We start from the raw sequence: 22,534 nt of genomic DNA, 5'->3' as shown, positions 1-22,534 counted from the left end.
AGAACAAGGAAAGCACAGTAGGCTTTAGGGATCTTTATTTACAGCTCAGATGTTTAACTTTGCAAATTTGGCTTAGGAACCTGAATAATGCAAAAAGGAGCCAAGGACAGACTGCAAGAACATTTGGCTGCCCAGGGTCACTTCAGGATAATGCAACATACCAATATGGGATTTAGTTTCCAAAATGCTTTTATCCTGAAATTTACACATATAATTTATAATTAAGCTGACTTGCCTTAATGTGTCATTCAGCACTTCACTGTACATACAGATTTTGGATGCTGCCAAATTTCTTGTGCTCTCATTTATTCTTTTCCCATTTTTCCCTCTCACTTTTAACCTCAACCTTCTGGTTGCAGGGTGAGGAGGAGGCATATGGCATTTGCTGTTTGTCAATCAACTCACACTGCAGAACCAGAAACATAAAAAGCTAAAAGCAACAAGTGTTCCATCCTGGAACATGAAAATGTGCTTCCCTAAGAGGGGATCAAAACAGAAATTTCACTTAAAGGTGCTCTGTTAAAATTATATAATTTCTCTCCCAGGTGGATCAAAACTTTATTGTGTCTATGTGGACTTCACTAAATATTGTAGCTGTAACAAAATATTATATTGACTGTAGGGTAACTTTTAGTTATTTGTCTTTTCTTCTTGACCCCAGATCTTATCTGACTCTGCTCTAACTTATCTAACTCTACTGACACTACTGCAGAAGACTGAACTACTTCTATTTATCTTGCAGAGTAGGAGTTGGCTTTTGGGGACATTAATAACTCTTGTTGTCAGTTTTTCTTTTTGGGAATCAGCTTATTTCCGGAGGGGTCTGGGAAGCTTGGCTTTCTTGGTCTGATTACAACCAACAGGAAACAGAACATTATATCATGTCCAAACACTGCATTTTGTAGGGAAATAAATACTCAAAGTTTTATGGCATCACCTAATAATATATTAAAAACGATTACTTTTGAGAGAAGTTCTTATGTAGCTGTTATGTTATCCTGACACTTATTAGAAATCTTCTTGGTACTGTTTTTATGGCAGGTCCAAATGACAACATTATCAAATTTTAGACATCTAAAAAAAAATCTCTTTAATTTCAGTGCTTGGGCTTGGCTTATTTCTAATAAACATCTAGTTATATAGATAACACTGTAGAAATCAATAATATTTGTAATTCCATAAATAAATAATAGTGAAGAGTATTTTCTGTTAGTTAAGAGGGATGAGCAATGTTTTCAAGGCATTTAATTTGCTGTGGGGAAAGTATCCTAGCAAAACTAATCCCTGATTTATAAATTCAATTTTCAAATTTGTGCTGGACAAGTTTGTGATAATGCCACAAGTAAATCTCACCCTTTCCTGAGTCCGACCAGGTGTGAAATTTTCAGAAAAACATTTTTATTGCAGAGAAAACACAGAGATCTGCTTACAGTACAGCCACTACAAAGTACTTACAAGTACTCATCCAGTTTGAAAACATACAAGTGCAAGGCCAGTTTAACTACATGATAAAATGACTTTTCAGTCAGTGGATGCACTTCTCCTGGTAATTAAACCCTGCTAAGGAAGTTGTATCAACCAGGGATAATCCTGACCTTTGTGGGTGCCTGTGGAGATGAGCACACAAACCATCAGCCCCCCTTGCTCTCACCTGGCTGTGTGCAAAGTGCTCTAATTCCATTACACAGACCTGCTCTGGATTTCTTAGAACTGTGCTAATCCCAGCTTGAAACCCAGGACACAGCAGTCTCTGAGCTGAGGCCAAATGCATTTCTAATGATTAGCAGATAAACTAGGGAAATACTGAGCCTATTAAAATGAACATACTCAGGGATGTAATTGGATCGTGAATTAAATCACTCCTTTCACACTGATTAAACCAATAAAACAGGATGATGGTTCGTGCTCTGAAAGTGTATTACCTGACATTTCATCATACAATCTGTCAGAAAACAAAGGAGAAAGAGTAACTAAGCTTTAGCAACAACACTCAGAACATTATGGCTGTTTAAAAAACAGTTGATGTTTCCACTGTAAATACCTCAAAGTAAATTTTTACACTACCCAACGTGCAAATATTTACAATGGAAAGAAGCTTAATTTTTCTTCATTTTCAATCATGACAAAACACATTGGTCTCATTTACCTCCTCAGCTGAATCAAATCTTTTTGATAGTAGTATAATGTGGCTACAAAAATCTACTTTGGGGAGAGATTTAAGTAAACAACTAAAGAGGATTACTTTTTCAGGAAATACGCTAGAGGTTTCCAATACTTTTTGTTTTCACTTGCAGTGTCTCCAAATAGTCTAAACTCCCAAGCAGTAGGAAGAAAATAACTTATGTAGCACAGTAAAACAGTGGTTCTGTGCTGGAGGGGGGAAAATTAACAATTTTTCAGTTCAATATATTACTACATTGAGCCAGTGTCAGTTTTATTCCAAATTTATGTAGAAAGTTGTTTGTCTTAACAAAATAAATGCGAGAGGGGCTGTTCTCACTCAGAAAATACAAATTAATATCCAGTTTCAATTAACTGAAGTAGGAGTGTCAGGAATTCCAGTAGGTGTGAGAATCTCATGCCTGCAGAGTTAAAATACTCTCAGCAGTCACACCCCAAATGTCTTTGGGTTTTGTTTGTTTGTTTGTTTAAATTACCATGTAAGGGCTTAATGATTTAGCACAACTGTCAGTGTCTCTGTTCTAGAGGGTGAAATGTGGGACTGATGAGCTCTAACCAGGGCAGCTGCACTTGGTTTGAGTCCTGTGAAGAGGCTCAGATAAAATAAAAATATTTCAGGCACTGAGCTGTGCCATGCATCCTGTGCTCTGCTCTCTGCAGAGCTGCCAGGGCTGTGAGTGGAGAACCCAAGCAGCATTTATTTCTAGGATGTGCCTTTTTCCAGAGCACAGGAACCCTGAAGTGCTGGAGCTAATGCTCCACAGGCTGCCCCAGCCTTGGAAGGCGTCCAGCAGTCCCAATGGAGAGATCAGGAGAGATTAATTTCATCTGCTGCTTGAGTCAAGGATTCTGCTGCAGGGTAAAACAGCTCTGTCTGACCTCACCCTGGTAAGATTAGTCTGTTCCTGGAGTTGTTTTAACAGAGAAAGGCTTCACTGCAGGTCTCAGAGCAGGCTGACAGCTCTGTGTTGGTGACTGTCAGGTTGTCACCCCGTTTGCAGCACCCAGGGCTCAGTGTCAGTGCCAGCACAGGGCACAAGGGACAGAGATGTCAGGGCAGTGTCACCACCCCACACTGTCCTGCACTGAGACAAGGGCTGGGACTCACCCAGTGATGAGACTTTCAAAGGAATGTGCTGAAAACCCAACTTGGCCTTGGAAATTGATCAAGGAATCATCCCAGATGAGAAGGGAATTTACTGAAGGAATTACCCAAGTGAGACTGGAAGGCTCTAAGCAATGTAACATGTTGTTTATTTCCAGCATCTAGGGGATATATTATCCCTCAGATAAAAACTAAACCCATAAGAGGAGAAAGTTATTTGGTAAAATCACCGCAATAAACCAGAAAGAGTCACTGTATCTTAAAAAGCGAAGCTATTTTCAGGCCAGCAAAGAGAAGGATTTTGAATTCTCAGCTATAAATATTCAAAATATTCCACGAAGCACTTTGAGAATCCCTTAGACATGGCCAAAAGCCCAGGCCTTACAGCTATTCCTGTTCCTGTGACATTGGCATCAGGTGCTTTTCTAGAATTTTCCTAGGAACCTTTGCCTTGTCCTCCCCAGCTGATGACCTGTGTAACGTTACTGAGAAACAAAGGCACAGACACCAGTTTTCCCTGTAGCTTTCCTCCATTTTTATAGGTTATGCTTTATGGTCTGAATGTACTGAGGTAGACTTAAAAAGCAATTATTTCTTTGTGTCCTACAAGTTTTCTACCAGAGCTATGATCCTATTACAGACATTTCTGCTCATCTCAGTGCCAGTTGTAGTTTACTTGCAGATGACAGACTGTCCATCTGAATTCCTGATAGTTACTTAAGAATGTAAAGCAACTAAATTAAACAAGCATCCTTATAATTAACCCCACAATAATCTCTGTAATTAGCTGGTTTTGTCTTTTTTGTTTTTCCATAATAGAACAGCAAAAGACCAGGACTTCTCAGATAGTAAGAAGAATCAAGAACAGAAAATAAGATCAAATATCTTTGTTTTACCAACAATTTTTAGGCTCAGAGACCAGCAAGTCTGTGGAAAAGTCAATACACAGACTTGTGGGCACCATTATATAATTTCCTGTTGCTTTTCCAAGAATCCCATGATCATTTAATGTGGCACTTGCAGGAAATGTATAAAAAGGAGTATTGAAGACAGAACTGCAGCAGTGTGATGACATCAATACAAATGCAAATACACACCATCCAGAGATTATTCCAAGAATGTTTTTAAAAATAATCAGCTCTGTGCATTCTGGGAGCCCAGGATGGGTGTGCCAAAGTACCTCTTTGGAAGGCCATTGCCAGCAGAATACAGAAGGCACAATCCAATAAATGAGGCCATTCTTTTGAAGACATGCTAAGGTTGATACATTACCAATACCTGAAGAACCGCCCAGATCCTGGGAGGGCAAAGCAAGTAGTGAAATGAGCACAAAACCACATCACCTGAGGTTTGCAGAGGCCTGGGGAGACACTCATGTGTTCAGATGCAGCCAGCACAAAATATTCACAAAGCACACAATTTTCCTTTGCGCCAATTATTCTGTGCCGTAACAGCCTAAAGGCCTGACACCTGTACAATTTTCCTGGCATTTGGGCATTGAGGAATGGCACCTCTGTCTCACCCAGCCCAAGGCAGGGGAGTCTGGGAGCCCTTTGTGCCAGCCTGGCACTGCAGAAACACCCAGGCCAACAAACCAAGAGGGAGGACCAATATTTCCTGCAGCAGCAGAAAGCAGGGTGGAAAATCCAGCTCAGGCTGTTTTCATCATGGTTTAATCTAAACCTGTGCTAGCACAGTTCAAACTGTGTTAGTGTCAGCTGCTACTCTGAGATTTATTAAAAAAGAGTTTTCAGGGCACCTTAAAACAGCATCCTTTGTTTGGAAGAGGAAAGTACTTGGGATTGCTAATATTATGCCCAAATACACTTAAGACTCTAAAATAGGCTATGGACAGTAGATTTTATTAGAGTCTAGTTTTAGCAACTTATTTTTTGTCTATGTCAAGTATTCAGTGGAGGGGATCCCCCACCAAGTATTCAGTTAGTAACAATGATCTCACAATGTGTTCCTGCTGCCTGGGACACTCATTACTCATAAAATTCTGAGCTCTGAATAGTGGCTGAAAACACTACCAAGTGTGAAATAAGGCAGTGGGAGAGGATAGGAAATAATAATAATAATAATTTTAAAAAAGGACTTCTGAAAGTTATAAACAAATTAAAAAGAGTCTGAACATTGCAAGGTAGAAAGCAGGAGGTGTTAGAGAAATGCCCACATAGGAAAGGCCTCAGGCTTCTTTTCATATTATCCCAAAGAACCTGGAAATCCATAGGTTTTCTTTAGGATGTAGTAACCACATACTGAAATATCATAGGATGGATCTACTACTGCAGTTCCCACCTTAGAGATTTTCAGAGGAAGGTGAGAGATTTGTGAAGGACAATTATAGGACAAAGAGGATGGTATCAAAACCTCTGCACAGGAGGAAGAATAGTCCTTTCAGAATTCTACAATCCCCCAGCAAATACACTCTGAACTCTTACTCTGCCAGCCAGAGGTGCCTGCAGGAGTCACATCTCCAAGAATCCCCAGGGGCCCTAAGCTCAGCTGATTTCCAAGAACCTCATTCTGCAACCCCTTAGAACAAATCTGCCCTAACCCCACTCTGCCCTGGCATTTCCCTTCAGCTCTCCCTGTAGGGTGTCACAGGGTGTATAATCTCAGTTAACATAAATAATGTTGTTTTTCTAACACTTCATAACTTTCACCTGATAACTGGAGAGGGCCCTGGTCATCAGGACTGGAAATGTATTTTCCCTTTGTCTCTGTCGGTGTTACGCCCCAATTTGTTATTTCTGCTGGAGGCAGTCAGGGACTCAAGATGGCAATAGAGAGCTGGAAAACGCATTCTTCAGCAAAGTGCTATAAATATCCCTTTTGTTGCTTAATGTGTTGTTAAACCGCTTGCTAGAGAGGCCTTTAGTGTTAATCTGCCCATCAGTCTCTCAAAAATTCCCATCTAAAATTATCAACAAGTAGTTTGGTCAGTAGAGAATGTTTATTTGCAGTTGCACAGCTCTCAGTTTGCAGAATATTATCTGCTTAAAACATAAGCAAACAGCCACAGTCTAGGAAAGCCGGGACTGTGAAAATTAATTCATAACCTTATTTTGCAGTAAATTTAGTATTAAAAGATTTAGCAACATTTAGCATACTTTGGGTATATCCTGTGCCTTATGGGAAAATATTGAATTTTTTTTAAAACGGCTATCAGTAAAAATATGATTTTAGGAAGAAAACGTGTGTTTTTGTAAAGAAGAGGTTTCTAGTTCCCCATGTGTGGAACCACCCTTCAATACAAACTGGATGCAGGGTTTCTGGCTTGGCTTTGAGGCTGCTGTGCAGAGCTGCTGTGTGCTCCCTGCCAGCTGCTGCCTTCCATCCCAGAGGTGGCAGCCTGGAAATGATGAATGAACTAATTCATACAGTCTGCAGCTGAGTGTCAGAGATATACCTAATATACATTACATATGTCTGCATATAAGGACACAAACTAAATTTGGGTTACTAGCACTGAAAAGCCAAGGAATTGTACAATTATCACTTTACTACTATTTCTCACGTTAAATATATCCCAGAAAAGGTAACATTTTCTACAAGATTATCCTTAATTAGTCTTTGTTCCTTGAAGATCTTGTAATAGTTTACTTCTTTCAGCTTAAGTGACTCTGCTGGCCAGAGAACGTGCTGTGTGAAGGGCTGGGCCAGAGCTGATAAGGGTTTATCCCTTCACTTCTGTGGACTTCACATCAAGCCTACAGCTCCTGCCGGGAGACAAAAAAAAGAAAAAGTTTTTTTAAATAGAAAAGGCTAATTTATGCCTAAGCTCCTGTTTCTGATCAGAGTAAATGTTGAAAGCTTTAAAGTTTTAAAGCTGATTACAAATTAAAATATCTGTGTCCCCAAATGCTTACCTAACTTCAAACAATTGGCTGCTGAGTGAGAGCTGCAGGGACAGGTGTGCTGAGAACTGACACCCATTTCAAGATCAGAAGAGGGCACTAGGGCTTAAGTTATATTCAGCATAATCCCAGACAAAGAGAGAGGGGAGGAAAAAAAACCTAGCGAAAAGTGTCAGAAATTTTCTTTTGTTATTCTACTGCTTCTCTCTCATAAAGTGAGAAAACAGGCAGGGCTGGAGGCCCGTGGGACCAGGACCTGTGGCAGCTCCAGCGCAGCTCAAGGGGCAAGTCCTGTCACAAACGTTTACAGCAGAACCACCAAACTGTGTGACCTCCCTCCTCCACCCCACCCTGATCCTCTGCTGGGCTCTGTGCTGGCAGCAAGGCCAAGGCACCAGGATGGCAGCTGCTCACAGGGACAAAGAGCTGCCCATCCACTCTGCTGAGCACCAGGAAGGGGCAGAAGATGCCCCTCGTAGGCTTGAGAGATACAGAGAAATTTTGAGAGATACAGAGAATTTTACACTGCAGCTTGACGGTGATAAAAAAGCCACACAGCCCCCAACAAAAAGCCCCTTTGTGTCTTGTTCTCCTCGTAGCCATGAAAGAGTAATTGCACTATGATTGTTGCTGGCTGGTAAAGCTGATGTGTTTTGAAACAGAACAAAATGAATTTTCATTAGACAGGACTTTGCCACAGACTGTGCATGTGCTGTGTTAAGGGGGTACATTCAGTGGTGGTGTGGAAACCACACGACACTGTGCAGTTTATATCAGCCAGCTCAGCTGTTTTATCTGCTGTCACTGCAGAGAGAATTACCTGGACAAAGAGAATCCAAGGTTTCTCTGAAACCTTCTGCATGAGTATTTCCCCCCCACTTTGACTCTAAAGAGGATTTAGGAAGAACTCCACCACATGGTAGTTAGAATGGACATGTGAATATCCACTATGTATTAATAATTTCATATAAATCTGAATGGCAAGACATACAGACAGCTGTACTAGTTGAAGCCAAATTATCTTGTGTGATCAAAGATAAACACAGAAGACTGCAATAGCAGAGTGATCAACACTTTCTCAGGTGTCCTCTCCCAAGTCCCAGCAATTTCTGGCTCAGGGACTTCAAGTGAGATGTTGTCTTTTTTAAATATCCCTTGGTAGATTTCCATGTGTGGATTTCCTCCGTCTTCCTTCAGAGATGTAAGAAAGTCCCAGAAGGAAATACAATGAATTAATTTTCCCAACATTGGTTTCTGTTGTCACCAAAAAGGCCAGCCCCAGGATTCATCCTTACCCCACACAGAAGTCAGCCCATGCAAAGAAGAGTCTGTTGGCTAAGACTGCCTTAGAGACGTGAGTATTGTGCCCATTTCTTACTGCTGAACATGAAACACGTGTGAACATCCCTCCTGAAAGTTCATATCCACCTAAACCACCCTAATGGGAACATTTACCTTTAAGCTTCCAGGACTTGGAGAAATCAGAGGCCAGAAAGCCCTTTCAGAGACGAGAAAAAAACTTTTAAAAATGAGAACCTTGAACACAAGCACTGTTTAAAAATGTATTTACATCTTATTAAAATGGGAAAGTCAAGTACAGCACCAACGTTGGGATTGTACTGTTTGTGAAAGCAGGAGGACAGATATGGATGTGTAGCACCTTCAGAGCACAGACAACAGCTGTCCTAAAACCAGTGCAATGACATTTCATTTCATCCTTCCTACTGGCCTTAACTGTAGCATATATTGAAATATTGAAGGATTAATTTACTAGGAAATTTGTGTCCTTAAAACTTTTTCTGTCAATTCCATAAAAGAACAATTGTATTCTATACACTAAAATACCTGAATAATGTACATTACTTTTCAATATAGCTTGTATTATGGTTAGCTTGCAATATATGTACATGTAAACAATGCATGTATTAAAGAGGCATCTCACAGTGAACAAAAAATTACGCATTAAGTATTTATTATCTAGTGTAGATTCCCTCTGTAAGCTGGAGGGGAAAAAATTGGCTTATGCCTAGAAAAAAAGATATTCTGAAGCCACCAAGAATAATTCAAATTGCACTTTATAAGAAGAAATTATGGGTACAAGAGACCATCTGTCTTTGGTTTTTTAAATGGTACCTTTCAAAATGCAAGATCCCTAGCTGAGTCTATTTTCTATTTAAAAATTATTATTGTGTTTTGCTAAAAATTGAGTGAGGAAAATATGAATTCCTCATGCTTCTTCTAAGATAGACAGGGACAGAAGGGGACTGGCACATTTGCGTGTAAATCAGGAGCAACTTTATCAAAGGGATAATTAATTTGGGTAGAATGCCAAAAAAAAACCCATTAAAAATCAGAGAATAAAACATTAGGATTTCTGAAGCAGCAGAAATTTCTATTACAGCACCCCCCTAGAGGTTGACTCTGACAAACCTTATCAGTGTGGTTTCCCAATGTGTTTGAGGGTAGCGGGTCACTGTAACTAAAGTCAAATCTTCTGAGATGACTTGATATTGCTCTGGCCTCTCCCTTCAACCAAAACTTTTAAATCTTATTCTGCAGCTTTGATTTCACCTTGCCAACTCAGACAAGCATCTCTCCTGTTCTAGTGAGAAGGTGCTGCCACTTGTCTTCTCAAACCTTAGAACAAGATGCACATCTGTAGCACAAATATCAGCAGGTGAGGAATCCACATGGATTTGAGAGGAAAGGGAGAGAAAGACTGAACTACAGGGAGGTAAAGCTGCTGTGCAAGGGCTTTCCCAGGAGACCTAGGCAGCCTCTGCTCTTCACCTGGTATAAACGTCTGTGGATGCTGAATATCAATTACAAATCAACAGCAGAACATGCAGAATTTCTAAAATATAAATTTGGTTCACATGGAAGACCTTTTCAGAACTTTTTTTAACTCATAATTGAATCATGACACCATTGAGGTATTGTTGACTGCTATCCCTTTTTGGCTCAATCAATTCTCTCCAAAACAATCTCCTTTTGCTTGTCTTTGCTTTTCAAACTCAAACAGTTGAGGGAAGAACCTAAAAATGCAGATTATCAGAGAAACACAAACAATGTTGTCTTTCATATAGTCCATAGCTTACAGCACACTTGCCATATTTATCTAGGGACCAAAACTAGAGCCCATATCTAGCCAGGTTCTCCTTGTTGTCAGTGCTCTCACCTCAGAATTGTTCAGGCCATGTGAACACATCACTGAAATAAATTATCTTACTGGACAGTTGGTTCTTCACATGCACAGTCACAGTCATGACAGCAGAGGAGAGTCTGAAGGTAGGAACTCCCACAGAGATCTAAAAAGGCAGTAACACCTACCAGAAATTTACTACAGTTATGATTCAGGATCCTGCCACCAACGTCTTGGAATGTCTGGATATTTTAGCAGAGACATTCCAGGGGGGATACACTGTCAGAAATATCCAAAGGATTTCCACTAGCCAAGAAAAAGGAAGAAAATGCTTAAGGAGGGTATATTCCTGACTGCAGTCAAAACTACACTGACACAGTTCTTAAAATCTTGAGATTGATCTCCCTACTGCACCAGTGTTAGACTGGCCAGGAGAGAAGGATTCTTGATGGTACTTTAGGAGAAATGGAACTTGAAATGAAGTAGCTAATTTATGGCTAATGGCTGCTAATGATAGCAGCAAAATTGTGTGTTTATTGCAAACATTTAAAACTTCGAGGGCAGACATTTACAAAGGTGAGAGTCAATAGTGCCTTCATAAAGCTGGAAAGTAAAAAGACATAAATGAGTACTAATGTAACGTTTGAAAGGGAAAAAACCAAAGTTATACTAATGCAGATGTAGAATAAGAAACACAGCAATTGAAAAAATAATTAGGATAAAAGTGTGGCAGTTTAGTGGGATTGATTTGCTCTTTGAAAGTCAATAATAAAAAATCACTGCTTTGAAAAGGAAGGACAGGTTCACTAAAAGGCAAATGCTCATTACTTTTATTTTAAAAAGCATGCAAAATAATGAGGAAAAGTTGAAAGCTAGGGGTGTATTTTGGGGGAATATGTCATACCCTAGACATTAAATGGGAATAAAGACCACATGTTTTCAAATTAGGACTTTTAGAGACATGAGATACATATTATATATCTCTTGGAAAAGGGAGAGTGATTTTATAGATCTTCCTTTAAATTTAGACCTTTGGTATTTTCAAGTATTGAATATACCATCAGGAAAGGTTAGGAGCAATGTGCCAGCTTCACTGATATCATCCATTTCTATCTGATCAAGCCAGTAACAGATTGGACACAGATTGATCAGGATAAATTTGTATGGAGTTCAGCTCTCCCTGGAAGAAAGCACTACGTGAAGTTAAACATGGTTTCATGGTATTAGGAAAAAAAATACAAAAACAGAACAGGAAAGCAGAGAAATGCTTTGAGACAGAATTTGTAAATGAAGGAAGTGATAAAAATGGTGCAGGAATTGCCCCAACACCAAGCACTGAACCTTTTGGGCACACTCTGCTCCCGGGGAGGACACTTCTCTATTGATTGCTGCAGGATAGCTGAACATGAACCTATCATTATTCCCCAGGAAATCATCCCAGCCCTTAATAATGTCAGCAAAGGAGACATGAGGACATGACATGCTCCTTTTGGTATGAGTCTCCTCTCAGAGCACAGTGGGGATTTGGACTGAGGGTTTAATTTAGTGCCAGCTTGCACACAGCTCTCCCTAATAACCATCCAAGTGACCAGAGCATCCCAGGGCGGTGCCTCTTTAATTATAAAAGATGCTTTTCCAAAGACAAAAGAACTACCATCATCCACCCATTTTAAAATCCAAAACAGACTAACTAGAACCTTGGAGAATTTACAATAAAATAAAACCATAACTCATTTTTAACAGATCAGTGCTCTATCTTCTCAAGCTTTGTGTAGCAGCACATCATTCACTTCACCTTAATTTCACTATTATATTATAGTTTACACCACTGTAATTGTCTCTCTGAAAAGAGATCCCAAAAAGATTTAGAAAGGCATCTCTTTACCCAGTGTACTGACTCTGCTTATTGATGTGAGTTGTAGAATAATGTGCATGACAGCTATCAAGATATTCTATAGCCAATTTATAATCTTCTGTTTTCATGGAGGAAATAGCAAACATTTTCATGAAAGAAGGCCAGCTTATCTGACTGTGTGGATTTTTAACTTGGGGATGACAACTTTCCTTTTTGAAATGAAGACAAATGCAGACCTCAAAAAAAGAAAGGGAGAGAAAAACCCACACAACTTGTGCTTCTCTGTGGAAGATGCTGAGAACTGTCACATTACACTGCACTCACAAGTGTGCAGACCTGTTCCTCATGCACAGTGTACACAAAGCAGCATTTGAGGTGATTGAATGGAAGAGTGCACAGGCTCACTCAGTATGCTCCTTCCTTTAACCACAGAATTTACTGCTTGTAGCAACAGCTAAGAGAAAAATATAAATTGTGGTTTTTGCTGAAGTGCACCGCTAACCAACAACTCTGCCATAAAAAAAACCTGATTACATAAAGCATTGCAGCACAACAATATACACAATTAAGAAAAGTAGTTAGGAAATCTCACTAAGACCTTGGTGGAATTAAGATAAACTTTTACAAATTGAGGAGCCAGCACTGAGACTGGAACAATTTTCAGAGGGAGGGCAGTGGGTAGGGTTGGGTTTTGTAAGGCAATGCTCATCCATAACTCAGGAAATATTTTTGGTGAGCCTCATGGGGCAGAGACAGCTCCTTCCACCCTCAGGCCACAAGTCTCAAGTTTCACACACTACTCACAATAACCATAAAGAACACAGTTCAAAAGTATATTAAAAAAAAAAAAAAAAAGGAAAAAAGAAGCTCTATTTCCCCACCTCATATATTCCTGCAGTAACTCCCACAGTTCTGAAGGCATGGAATAAATGGTAGTTTCCTACAGGAGAAACCTTATGGGCTAAAACAATGTAACACAGATAATGACAACTCACTTCTTAACTAAATACTAACGTTTCCTTACAGCTCCCTGAGAGACTGGCAACACCTGTGCAAGTTAAATATCAAAACTTGGATAAAACCACCATGTGTTTGGTCCCTAGAAGGAAAAGTCACCTTTTAAGAAAGGCAACTGCTCTTGCTTTACTGTGGTGGGTCTTTTTGATGCTGGTAAACAGAATGAAAAGTACTGAAGCAACACAAATCTCCTGAAGGTGCAAACCACTGCCAGATGAAACTCTGTGTTGTCTGCGTGGCACCTGGGTTGATGTTTGTAAAGAGATACTGTGAAAACACAAGTGAACTTGACCTTGCCCCTTATCTTTGGACTTGCAAAATGATCTCTGCTGGAAACTTCCTCACATTTCCTTTCATGTGCCAGATCAAGACTGAGACCAATCAGATAGAGCAGCGTGCCTTGAAGGCTTGACTCACAGCTGTCCAGACAGTTAACCTTAGCCATGGAAGAAAAAAAACAATCAAACAATCTGTTTTCTTTGCAGCCCTACAACTGCTGCATCACACGGTGTGACACTGATTTCCCTACAGTGTGTACTTTGAAGCTGACAAGTGTTAAGCTGCGATTAAAAATTCCAAATGAATGCAAGTACCTGTCACTCAGATGGGTCCCTCTGTTGTACTGGTGACCACAGGACAACAGCCAGGGATCCACCTGCCCATTCATGTTGGAGGAAGGTGCTGCAGAGACTTAATTAGAGGGTGCAGCAGGCAACTTCCTCAGCAGATACAGACTTGACTCACAGTCAGCCCAAATGAAAAGCAGTTACCTTTAGGATTCGACTGTAGAGAAAAAAAAAAAATCCAAAACAACTAAACCCCCTAAAATCACCATAGGAAATTTTTCCCACCTGTTCCCAAAACTCACAGGTCTATCCTGATCAGTTTTATTACCTGGTTCAGGAAAATTGCTGGTTTATCCACTAGTTTTCATTTCCCCATGAAAAACCTCTACCAAAACATGCAAATTGTAATAACAAACAAGAAGTGTAATTGGATAACTTCAATACCTGCAGGGGAATTGTGACTTTTGAAGTCACCTCATGTCAGACAAAAATGACAGCTCCTTCTAGACAGTATTTCTTTCAAAACTACACTTCAGCTAATTGCAAATGCTTTGAATATGCACTTACAATTAAACAAATATCTTGTGTCTTGTTAGCAGGACACAAGATTGAGCTATTTTAGCTTCTTTGATGAATCACTCATTCCAAAACCTTTTTAGAGTAATGAATGCTTTTTAAGCAAAAAGCAGCTGAACTGCAGAGGTTATTAAAGTGTATTAAACAGACATTCTAAACATTAAATACCAAGTGAACACACTAAGTAGAAACACTACAGATGATTTAAATCAAAAACCAAAAGCTAGAAAGTGAATAGAAAAATTCAAAATATTTTCAATAACCGTTACAGCAAATATTCAAAACAGTTGTTTAGTCTAGATTAAATCCTTATTTGGGACATATTAGACCAAAAATGTCTTCTGATGTTCATGTGCTGGCTCTCTTTCATGGAGGAACAGGAGGAATGTGGGAGAGGAACAATGACATTTTCCTCTCAAACATTTACTTGTATGAGTAATTTTACCACATGAAGACTCCTGTTGAGTTTACCAGGACTATTTGTGTAAGGAGTTCCTTATGGGCATGATTGTTCACAGGTTCTAAGCCATTAGAGGCTATTAACTCTCCTCCATGGTAATAACATTATTTAGATATTTATTCTCAATGAACAGTCCCAGTCATTAAGAGGAAGTAAGGAAAATATTTCACTGGACTATATATTTCTCAAAAGCACAATTATTTAAATTATAGGTTGTCAAAGCTGCTATCAAGCAAGGGGTTGACAAAAAGCAAATCAGAAAGTCACTTCCATTTTTTTTCAAACTGTTTTTTTTTTTTTTTTCCTGAAAACTGACCCAAAAGAAAGAGGGGAAAAAGTCCCTGACACAGAAAACATCTATAAATTGTGAACACCCCTCTGATTATACTGCAAAAGCTTCAAGTGTAAAACACTTCCTTTTCCCTTTCCCAAACTGAAAATGTTACAAAACAGACAACAGACTCCTTTCCCTTGTTTTGACTTAAAAAAATTCACACGGATTTTGATGAAAACAGGAGCTAAATAGTATAGCATTTTACTCTTAAATTTGTATAAAAAACCCAATGCTTTTCTGTGTCCTAGCAATTTTCTTAAGTCATTATAAATACCCACAGTAACGTGGGCACAGGTTTCTCTATAGAGAATCTCTGTGCAGTGTGTGCAGGGTCCTGCTGAATTCCAGGATGCTTTTACAGCAGTGGAGGGACAAAACCCCTTGTAATCACACAGACCTCAGGGCCCTCCAGATCCTGGCTGAGAGATTCTCCCTTCCCTACACCTCTTTTCATTAAATTGGGAGAAGTCAGTGTTGGCATTAGATGCCTCCTTGGATTCCAGTATCCCTGGGCAATCACCATAACTGTTTCCAAAGCAGGAGTAGGGATGACCTGTCTTGGGTTTGGTTTTTCTTTCCCCGAGATTCAGGTGGTGGTTTGAGTGGTTTGAGTCTTTTTTGCCCTCTGAAGGCTTTGAGTCTGAGCTTGGCGCAAGAATGAATTGGATTCTTCAAGGTCTTGGTTTTCTTGGTTTCTCGTGTGTTTATTAGTTCTTATCTTACAATATTCTCTGTGCTGGCCAAGATATTCACAGCTGCTCAGACACAGGATGACTCCCCCCGTGATGGGGCATTGCTTTGCTTTTATTCAGATAACTACATGTCTATTATTTACAATTTCATACCAATGTCTAGTACTTATACTAGAAGGGTCGTTTCTACTTTGACCCAATCCCCTCAAACTACCTTGTGCTCACATCACTGCAGAAAATGGACACTAAGGGAGAACAAGAAGAAGCCAGGGTTCCACCCTAAATTCTCCATCTTGTTCCCCAATTCTAAGAACCCAAAACTACAAAATTTTCCCCCTGGTGATTAACTACACTACTGTCTGTTCCACATTTGTGACTTGTAATTCCTCTCTGTGTTGGAAGTTTTTCTCATGGACTGAAATCAAAGCCTGTGTCTTCCTGGGCTCTGTACCAGGGTCTCAAACCCCCCCTGCACAGACCCCAGACCCTCCTTCCCAGGTCCCAGGCCTCTCTGCCAAGGTCTGTGACCTTCCAGGGCAACCAAAGGAATGCCCTGGACTCCAAAAGATCTGGCACTCCAGTGGAGAGGACAGGATGGATTCAGAGTTTATCCTATTTGCACATCCACCTACTGTAACTCCTCTTGCCTTTGCCCATCTTTTTTTTTTTGCCACTGAAAGTGACAGTTGTCCCACCCAAGAGAAATAGGCTTTAAGACACAGGGTTATACCTATTAAAGACCATGCATGACAAGAAATTAATATCTTGTTAGAAACATGACACTGAAACAAGGGCATTATAATCACTGAAAGATTTAAGGGGACATGATTATAGTAATTTATCTCTTGATGTGATTACAGTAATTTGTATCTATTAAAATTAACACACACTTTAAATCTCTTCCCATGTTAACTTTTTAAAAGAAATTATATGCTTCAATGCAATGATACGAAACTCACCCCAAGCATGCTACTTATTTCTTCTCAATTTTGTTGCACAGCTATAACACAATCACACACACACACACACAAAAAACAAAAACAAAAACAAAAAACAAAACAAAAAAACCCACAAAAACAACAACAACAACAACAACAACAACAACAACAACAACAACAACACCAGATACAGAAGGATTAAGTTACCTCAATGTGATCAGAAGGAAATTGTGGGTATTTCTGGCAGTTTTAGTGAAGATTTTTTTTTCTGTTGAAGGCTCTTCTGCATAAGTGACATAACTGTTCTCTTCCCTTGACTTCACCTGTCATAAACATTGCACTAAAGGGACAAATCAATATACCTTCAGTCCATACCAGCATTTCCCCAGTCAGATTTTGCTTGTATGTCATTCAGATACATCCACATTTCCAAGCTAGTGGGGAGAGAGGATTTCTGATGAAAAAATATATTGAGCAATTAAAATTAATGGCCATGATGGAATCTTGGTAGGATAATAATAGATAAGCAATAACAGATAAGCAATCCTCACACTTTGTGTGTTCAGAGGAATTTCAGACCAAGATTCACCTCAGCATCAGGTAGCAGATGTGCTACTGCTGTTTTACAGCTGAGGAAGGCAAGTGGCAGCAACAGAGGCATTTGGAAGGAGGATAAAATAGTTACAGGGACAAAATAAGAGTAAGCACAGCTTTTCAGACACTGAAGTGAAGCTCTTAAGAGGCTTCTTTTCCTTCTTCTCTCTCCCGTCTTCCTGTGACACGAAGTTGCCACATAACTGTGCTAAAAAACTGGGAAAAGAATATTGACCAACTCTTCAGTCTACTAACTTTTACCCACTAGCTGAGGTTCAGCTGTTAGCACTGTCCAAGCACTTTCTCCTGGATTTGAATTCTTGTTCCTACCTTTGGAGGAGGAGGTGTAAGCAGTGCCAAGCACTTGGGTTAGATGAAGAGGGTAACAAAGGAAAATAACTAACAAACCCCAAAAGCAAGTAAGATGAAAAGGTCACAGAACAAACAGGGCCAAAGTAAGGTGATTTTGTCAGAGGGGAAAGAGAGGAGAAGAAAAATAGTATCAAATTCAAATTATCCTGTGTTAGCACAACCTAGAGCACTCTCTTCCTGCCTAAGTCTCACAATCAGATGCTATTGATCTTCCCTAACTTCCAGCTGATTTCAGGCAGAGGAGAATCAAGTTCCAAGAAAACAAATCAAGTGTCAGAACTGTGATACCTGTTTCTGTCTCCTTTCCCTGTTAGGTCTTCCTGGGCAGGACTGAATTACATCAATTTCCCATTCATCATCATTTTAATGTTTTACATTTGCAGTAGCAAGCCAGAGCTAGCAGCACTTTTCCTTGTATCCCAAACTGGCACAGTTTCAAAACTTTGTGCCATAATTTCACAAAACAGGCTGGGGACACACTAAATTTGTATCTACTGTTGGCAGCAGTTTATACCAATGTGTCAGGATGCTAAAATAGTTTTTAGAAATCCAGGAGAATGTTGTGTGCAGCACACCTTTCAGTAGCTGGTTTCGAGCAACTCATGTGTAGCACTGCTGCACTGCTGTGTCATAAGAGACAAACAACTGAGCTTTGTTATAGGCTGGCTTAACATCAAGAATGTGCATAATTTTTACTTAAATCTAAATCAAAAGGAGTATTTGATTCCAGATCCAGTATTTGAATAACTGTATGTAACTGCTAAAACCAATTACAAAAATTATGTGAAGATATGCAAGGAGGAAAGGCCAAGAGTTAGTTTATATTAAAATTCATGACAAATTTTAATTTAAAAAACCCAAAGTTTTTCATTTGTCAATTTGATAAAATACATGTTTAAAAAAACCCAGTCTTGCCAGATATTGTTTTTTGTGGTTCACTTAGTACAGTTCACACAAAAGACATATGTGGTTTGTATAATTATTTTTGGAAGCTTTCAAGGGTTTCCTAAAATGCCTTAATAAATAGTTAAAAATCAGGTTAGCCCCTTTAGAAGAAAGAGCAGATAACCCAGGTGCTGATGAATTCCCAGGTGTTGGTTCAACACCCAACACCTCCAGCTTTCTTTGCAAAGAATGTCCATGTTATTTTCTGTGTTCCCAGCTGCCCAGCTTCCCCTAATTCATCTTAAAATTTTGTGCTACTCTGTTTAACATTATGTATGAAGGTAATACTTCCTCCAAAGAAGAAAATTTTATTTCTTATGATGTATAAAGTAACAAGAGGAAAGTGGACCTAAACTAATAACAGAGTAATGATAATCACAGTAAATCGAGCAAATATTATGGAACCTGTTTTACAAACAGGTAAATTGAACTGAACTGAGCAAGGTGATGGAACAAAGTAACAGCACACTTGGAAATGAAAGCAAGAAATGCTATTTCATTATTTATTTGAACTCAGGCCACTAGATATAAGCAGCACATATGAGACACTCCCCACTTCATGCAGATGTTTCTGACAGAGGCTTGGACAGCTCTGTGCCCTAATCCCAAATCCCAAAGCAGGTTTTCCTACAGACAGACACTCTGTGCCCTCTCCAGAGTCTGACTTCTTGTGTTGGCATCTGGCATTCAGCAAAGCCACCCCCCTTGCTGGAAATAACACACAAGAAAAAAAAAAAGGACCATACAAACTATAGATAAACCCTGCTCCAACTTTTTGAACGAAGAAAATGTTGTACTACTTTTGAAATTTAGATGATGGGACACGCCTGTATGGTGAGAACTAACCCACCAAAGAAGCTGCTTTGACTGATTTTCTGTTCTGTCAGCGGCTCAGCTATTGAAGGGCAGTCCTGTAGTATGTCACAGAATTTCAGACATCAAAATAAACAAGCACAAGTGGCCTGCAATACTGGGATAAGTATTTTCTTTCCTTTTACTCTTTTAAACAACTGATCAACTGCTATTTCTTGAAACAGCAACATACAGTATAAGACAAGAAATTACCACAAGCTTCATGTTTTTCAAGATGTCTTCCCTTCCCAGATCTCTCAACCCTTCTCTGCTGAATCACAAATTTATTATACTATGACCCTTTTCCACTCCCACCCTGACACCAGCCAATGCCAACAGCCTCACCTTGCCAATGACTGTAAAAGGTTCACTCTGTCTCTGAAAGAATGACTGGCCAAACAATGAAAAAGACAAAAAAAATCTATGAAGTGATACTCACTTTCCCCCAAAAAAGCCACATCAGAAGGAAGGAAGGAAGGAAGACAGCTTGACTTGATACACTAAGGAATGCATTTAAATTTAAATTAAAACCTGATTATTGTCATAATGCATTTGTATTTAAGAAACCAAATGATCCACTGAAGAGAAAGTCAAAAGAAATGAAGCATAGCCCACAATAGAATTGTAGAGGCAGCATTCTTTAGTTGACTAGAAATGCAGATATCTCTGTGTAAAACTCTTGTAGGTTTTGTTTGATTGGATTTTTCTTGGTTGTATTTGTTTTGTGATTTAATTTTCAAATGACTTAACATCATGAATTGTATGTGAAAAGAAATTTCAATGGCAATGATTTTCTGTAGCTTAATAAAAAATATATTCTTAGTAATGCCGGTATCGTGTGTTTAATTTATTTTGAATATATAATGAGGAAAATTCAGATAAAAAAATGGTTGTGCTTCTGCAGGTTGAAGGGAAATCAGCTAATGTCACTGTAACAGAATTTCTTGTTGTAGAGATTTTATCAACATTTCCCATCTATCTGTAACTTCCTGAGCAGGTGGCATGTGTTTGGAATAAGAGCAGTTTTAGCTTTGCAGTGCTATTTCTATAGATGAGAAATTCAGACATTTTCTCTGGTAATTTGCATGTGTCTGTATCATCACCAGTGATGCTACTAACATTTTGACTAAACCAATGATATATTTGTCAGTGTTGTGTTAATATTATCTTTTATTAAAATAGTACCAGCCATTCGTTTATTCGTTCATTTGGGAAATCTTTTTAATGTTCTCTTTTGGTTTTTTTTAAGGAGCCTATGGACATTTATATCATATATAAAAAAAAATCAAATAATAAAGAAACAGCTTGGACATTCCTATAATAAATTTCTCTTCTAGGTGAGGCTGACCAATATTTTTCCCTGTCACTTCAAGTGAGAAATGGGAACTCAAATTGGAACTCAGTCTCTAGAAAGATGAAAGATGACATGATCAAGTAATAAAAATATGGAGGTGAAAAGTAAAGGGCATGACAACTTCTGGGATGACTATAAAATATACTGAAAGGGTTAAATAGCATAGGAATTCCTGGTTTCTGTGATAACAACCAACCATCATGACCTAATTTTTACCCAAAAAATTGACTTGTTTGGTGGAATCATGAGCAGTTGTCATGATTTTCTTACTTCCTACCTTTATATTGTATATTACAATACACCAACATATCTATGTTTTATTACATATTATAAACTCCCTAGATTTTGTTAGAAGAGGCTGAGAAAAATCATGTCACAAGAAAGAGTGAAGAGGACTGGAAACAGATCACATTCTTGTTCTAAGTAGCAGAAATGTTTTGTGATCCAAGGATGTCATTCATCCTTGAGACAGACCATGCTTACCTAAAATATTGCAAAGTTGGTGGTGATTTAGTGCTTCTAGCCTCACCAGAGATAGCCTAGCTCAGCAATGTGCTACCTGAGAAGAAATCCACTGCCCAGGTTAAAGGTATTTTATTGAAGCTTCATGAAACTCACACAGCAGCCAAGACTCCAAAAAAGGCTCTCTTCATTGCAGTCCTTTGGGACTAATATTTGGGTAGGTGAGGACACTGTGCCTTAGCCATTACAATCTGGGAAGCAGGACACAACAGAAAGATTCATGATGTGGAAAAGCAGCAACTCAATGCTGCTCAAACATTGGCACAGAATTCTTGGCATCAAGCGTGAGGATAGTTGTATTGCAGTCAGCAAAAGCACCAAGATAGAGCTATAACAGTGGTCAAACACCATCATTTCATTTGATTGAAGCTGTCAAATGTTCCTCTCTAAAATCACACAATACTGCATCCCTCACCTGTGTGGTTGATTGTCACTGTTAGGGACACGAAAGAACCACACACTCAGTGGTCAGGTTGAAGTGAGGAAAGAAGGGCAGTTTATTATGATTTGGGGTTTCAATAGGATTTGGAATTTGGTCAAGGATTGGTAGATGAGAGGAACCCTTCTCTGACCCCAGTGGTCAATTCAAAAGTCCATCACAGAGAAATATGAAAACAATCGACATTGTTTTGAGAAACTCCAGTTCAAGAATGTGAACAATCAGAAGGCTAAAGAATCAGGGCAACAGCTGATTTGCTTCCTGCCCTACCTGTAAGACTAAAGGCTTACCATATATTTGTATCAAACATTCTTGTGTTTTAAACCAGCAGTCAATGGTCTACAAGATAGAGACTAGAATTTTAACCTAAACACTGTGTGCAGTTTTTCTCCCTGCAATACAAGACATTAGGCTGTTAGAGGGTATCCAAAGGATTGTAAGGAAGGTGGTGAAGAGTCTGGAGGTGAATCCGTGTGAGGAGAAGCTGAGGTCACTTGGTCTGGACAAAAGGAGCCTGAGGGGAGACCTCACTGCAGATACAACTCCCCTGTGAGGGGAAGAGGAGGGACAGGAACTGATCTCTGCTCTCAGGTGACCAGGGACAGGACCCAAGGGAATGGCCTGAAGCTGTGTCAGGGGAGGTTTAGGTTGGATATGAGAAAAATATTCTTCACCCAGAGGGTGGCTGGGCACTGGAAGAGCTCCCAGGGCAGTGATCACAGCATCA

This window comes from Zosterops lateralis, assembly GCF_965231275.1.
Source record: "Zosterops lateralis genome assembly, chromosome: 13".
NCBI classification, from domain to species: domain Eukaryota; kingdom Metazoa; phylum Chordata; class Aves; order Passeriformes; family Zosteropidae; genus Zosterops; species Zosterops lateralis.
This window is presented reverse-complemented; position numbering follows the sequence as displayed.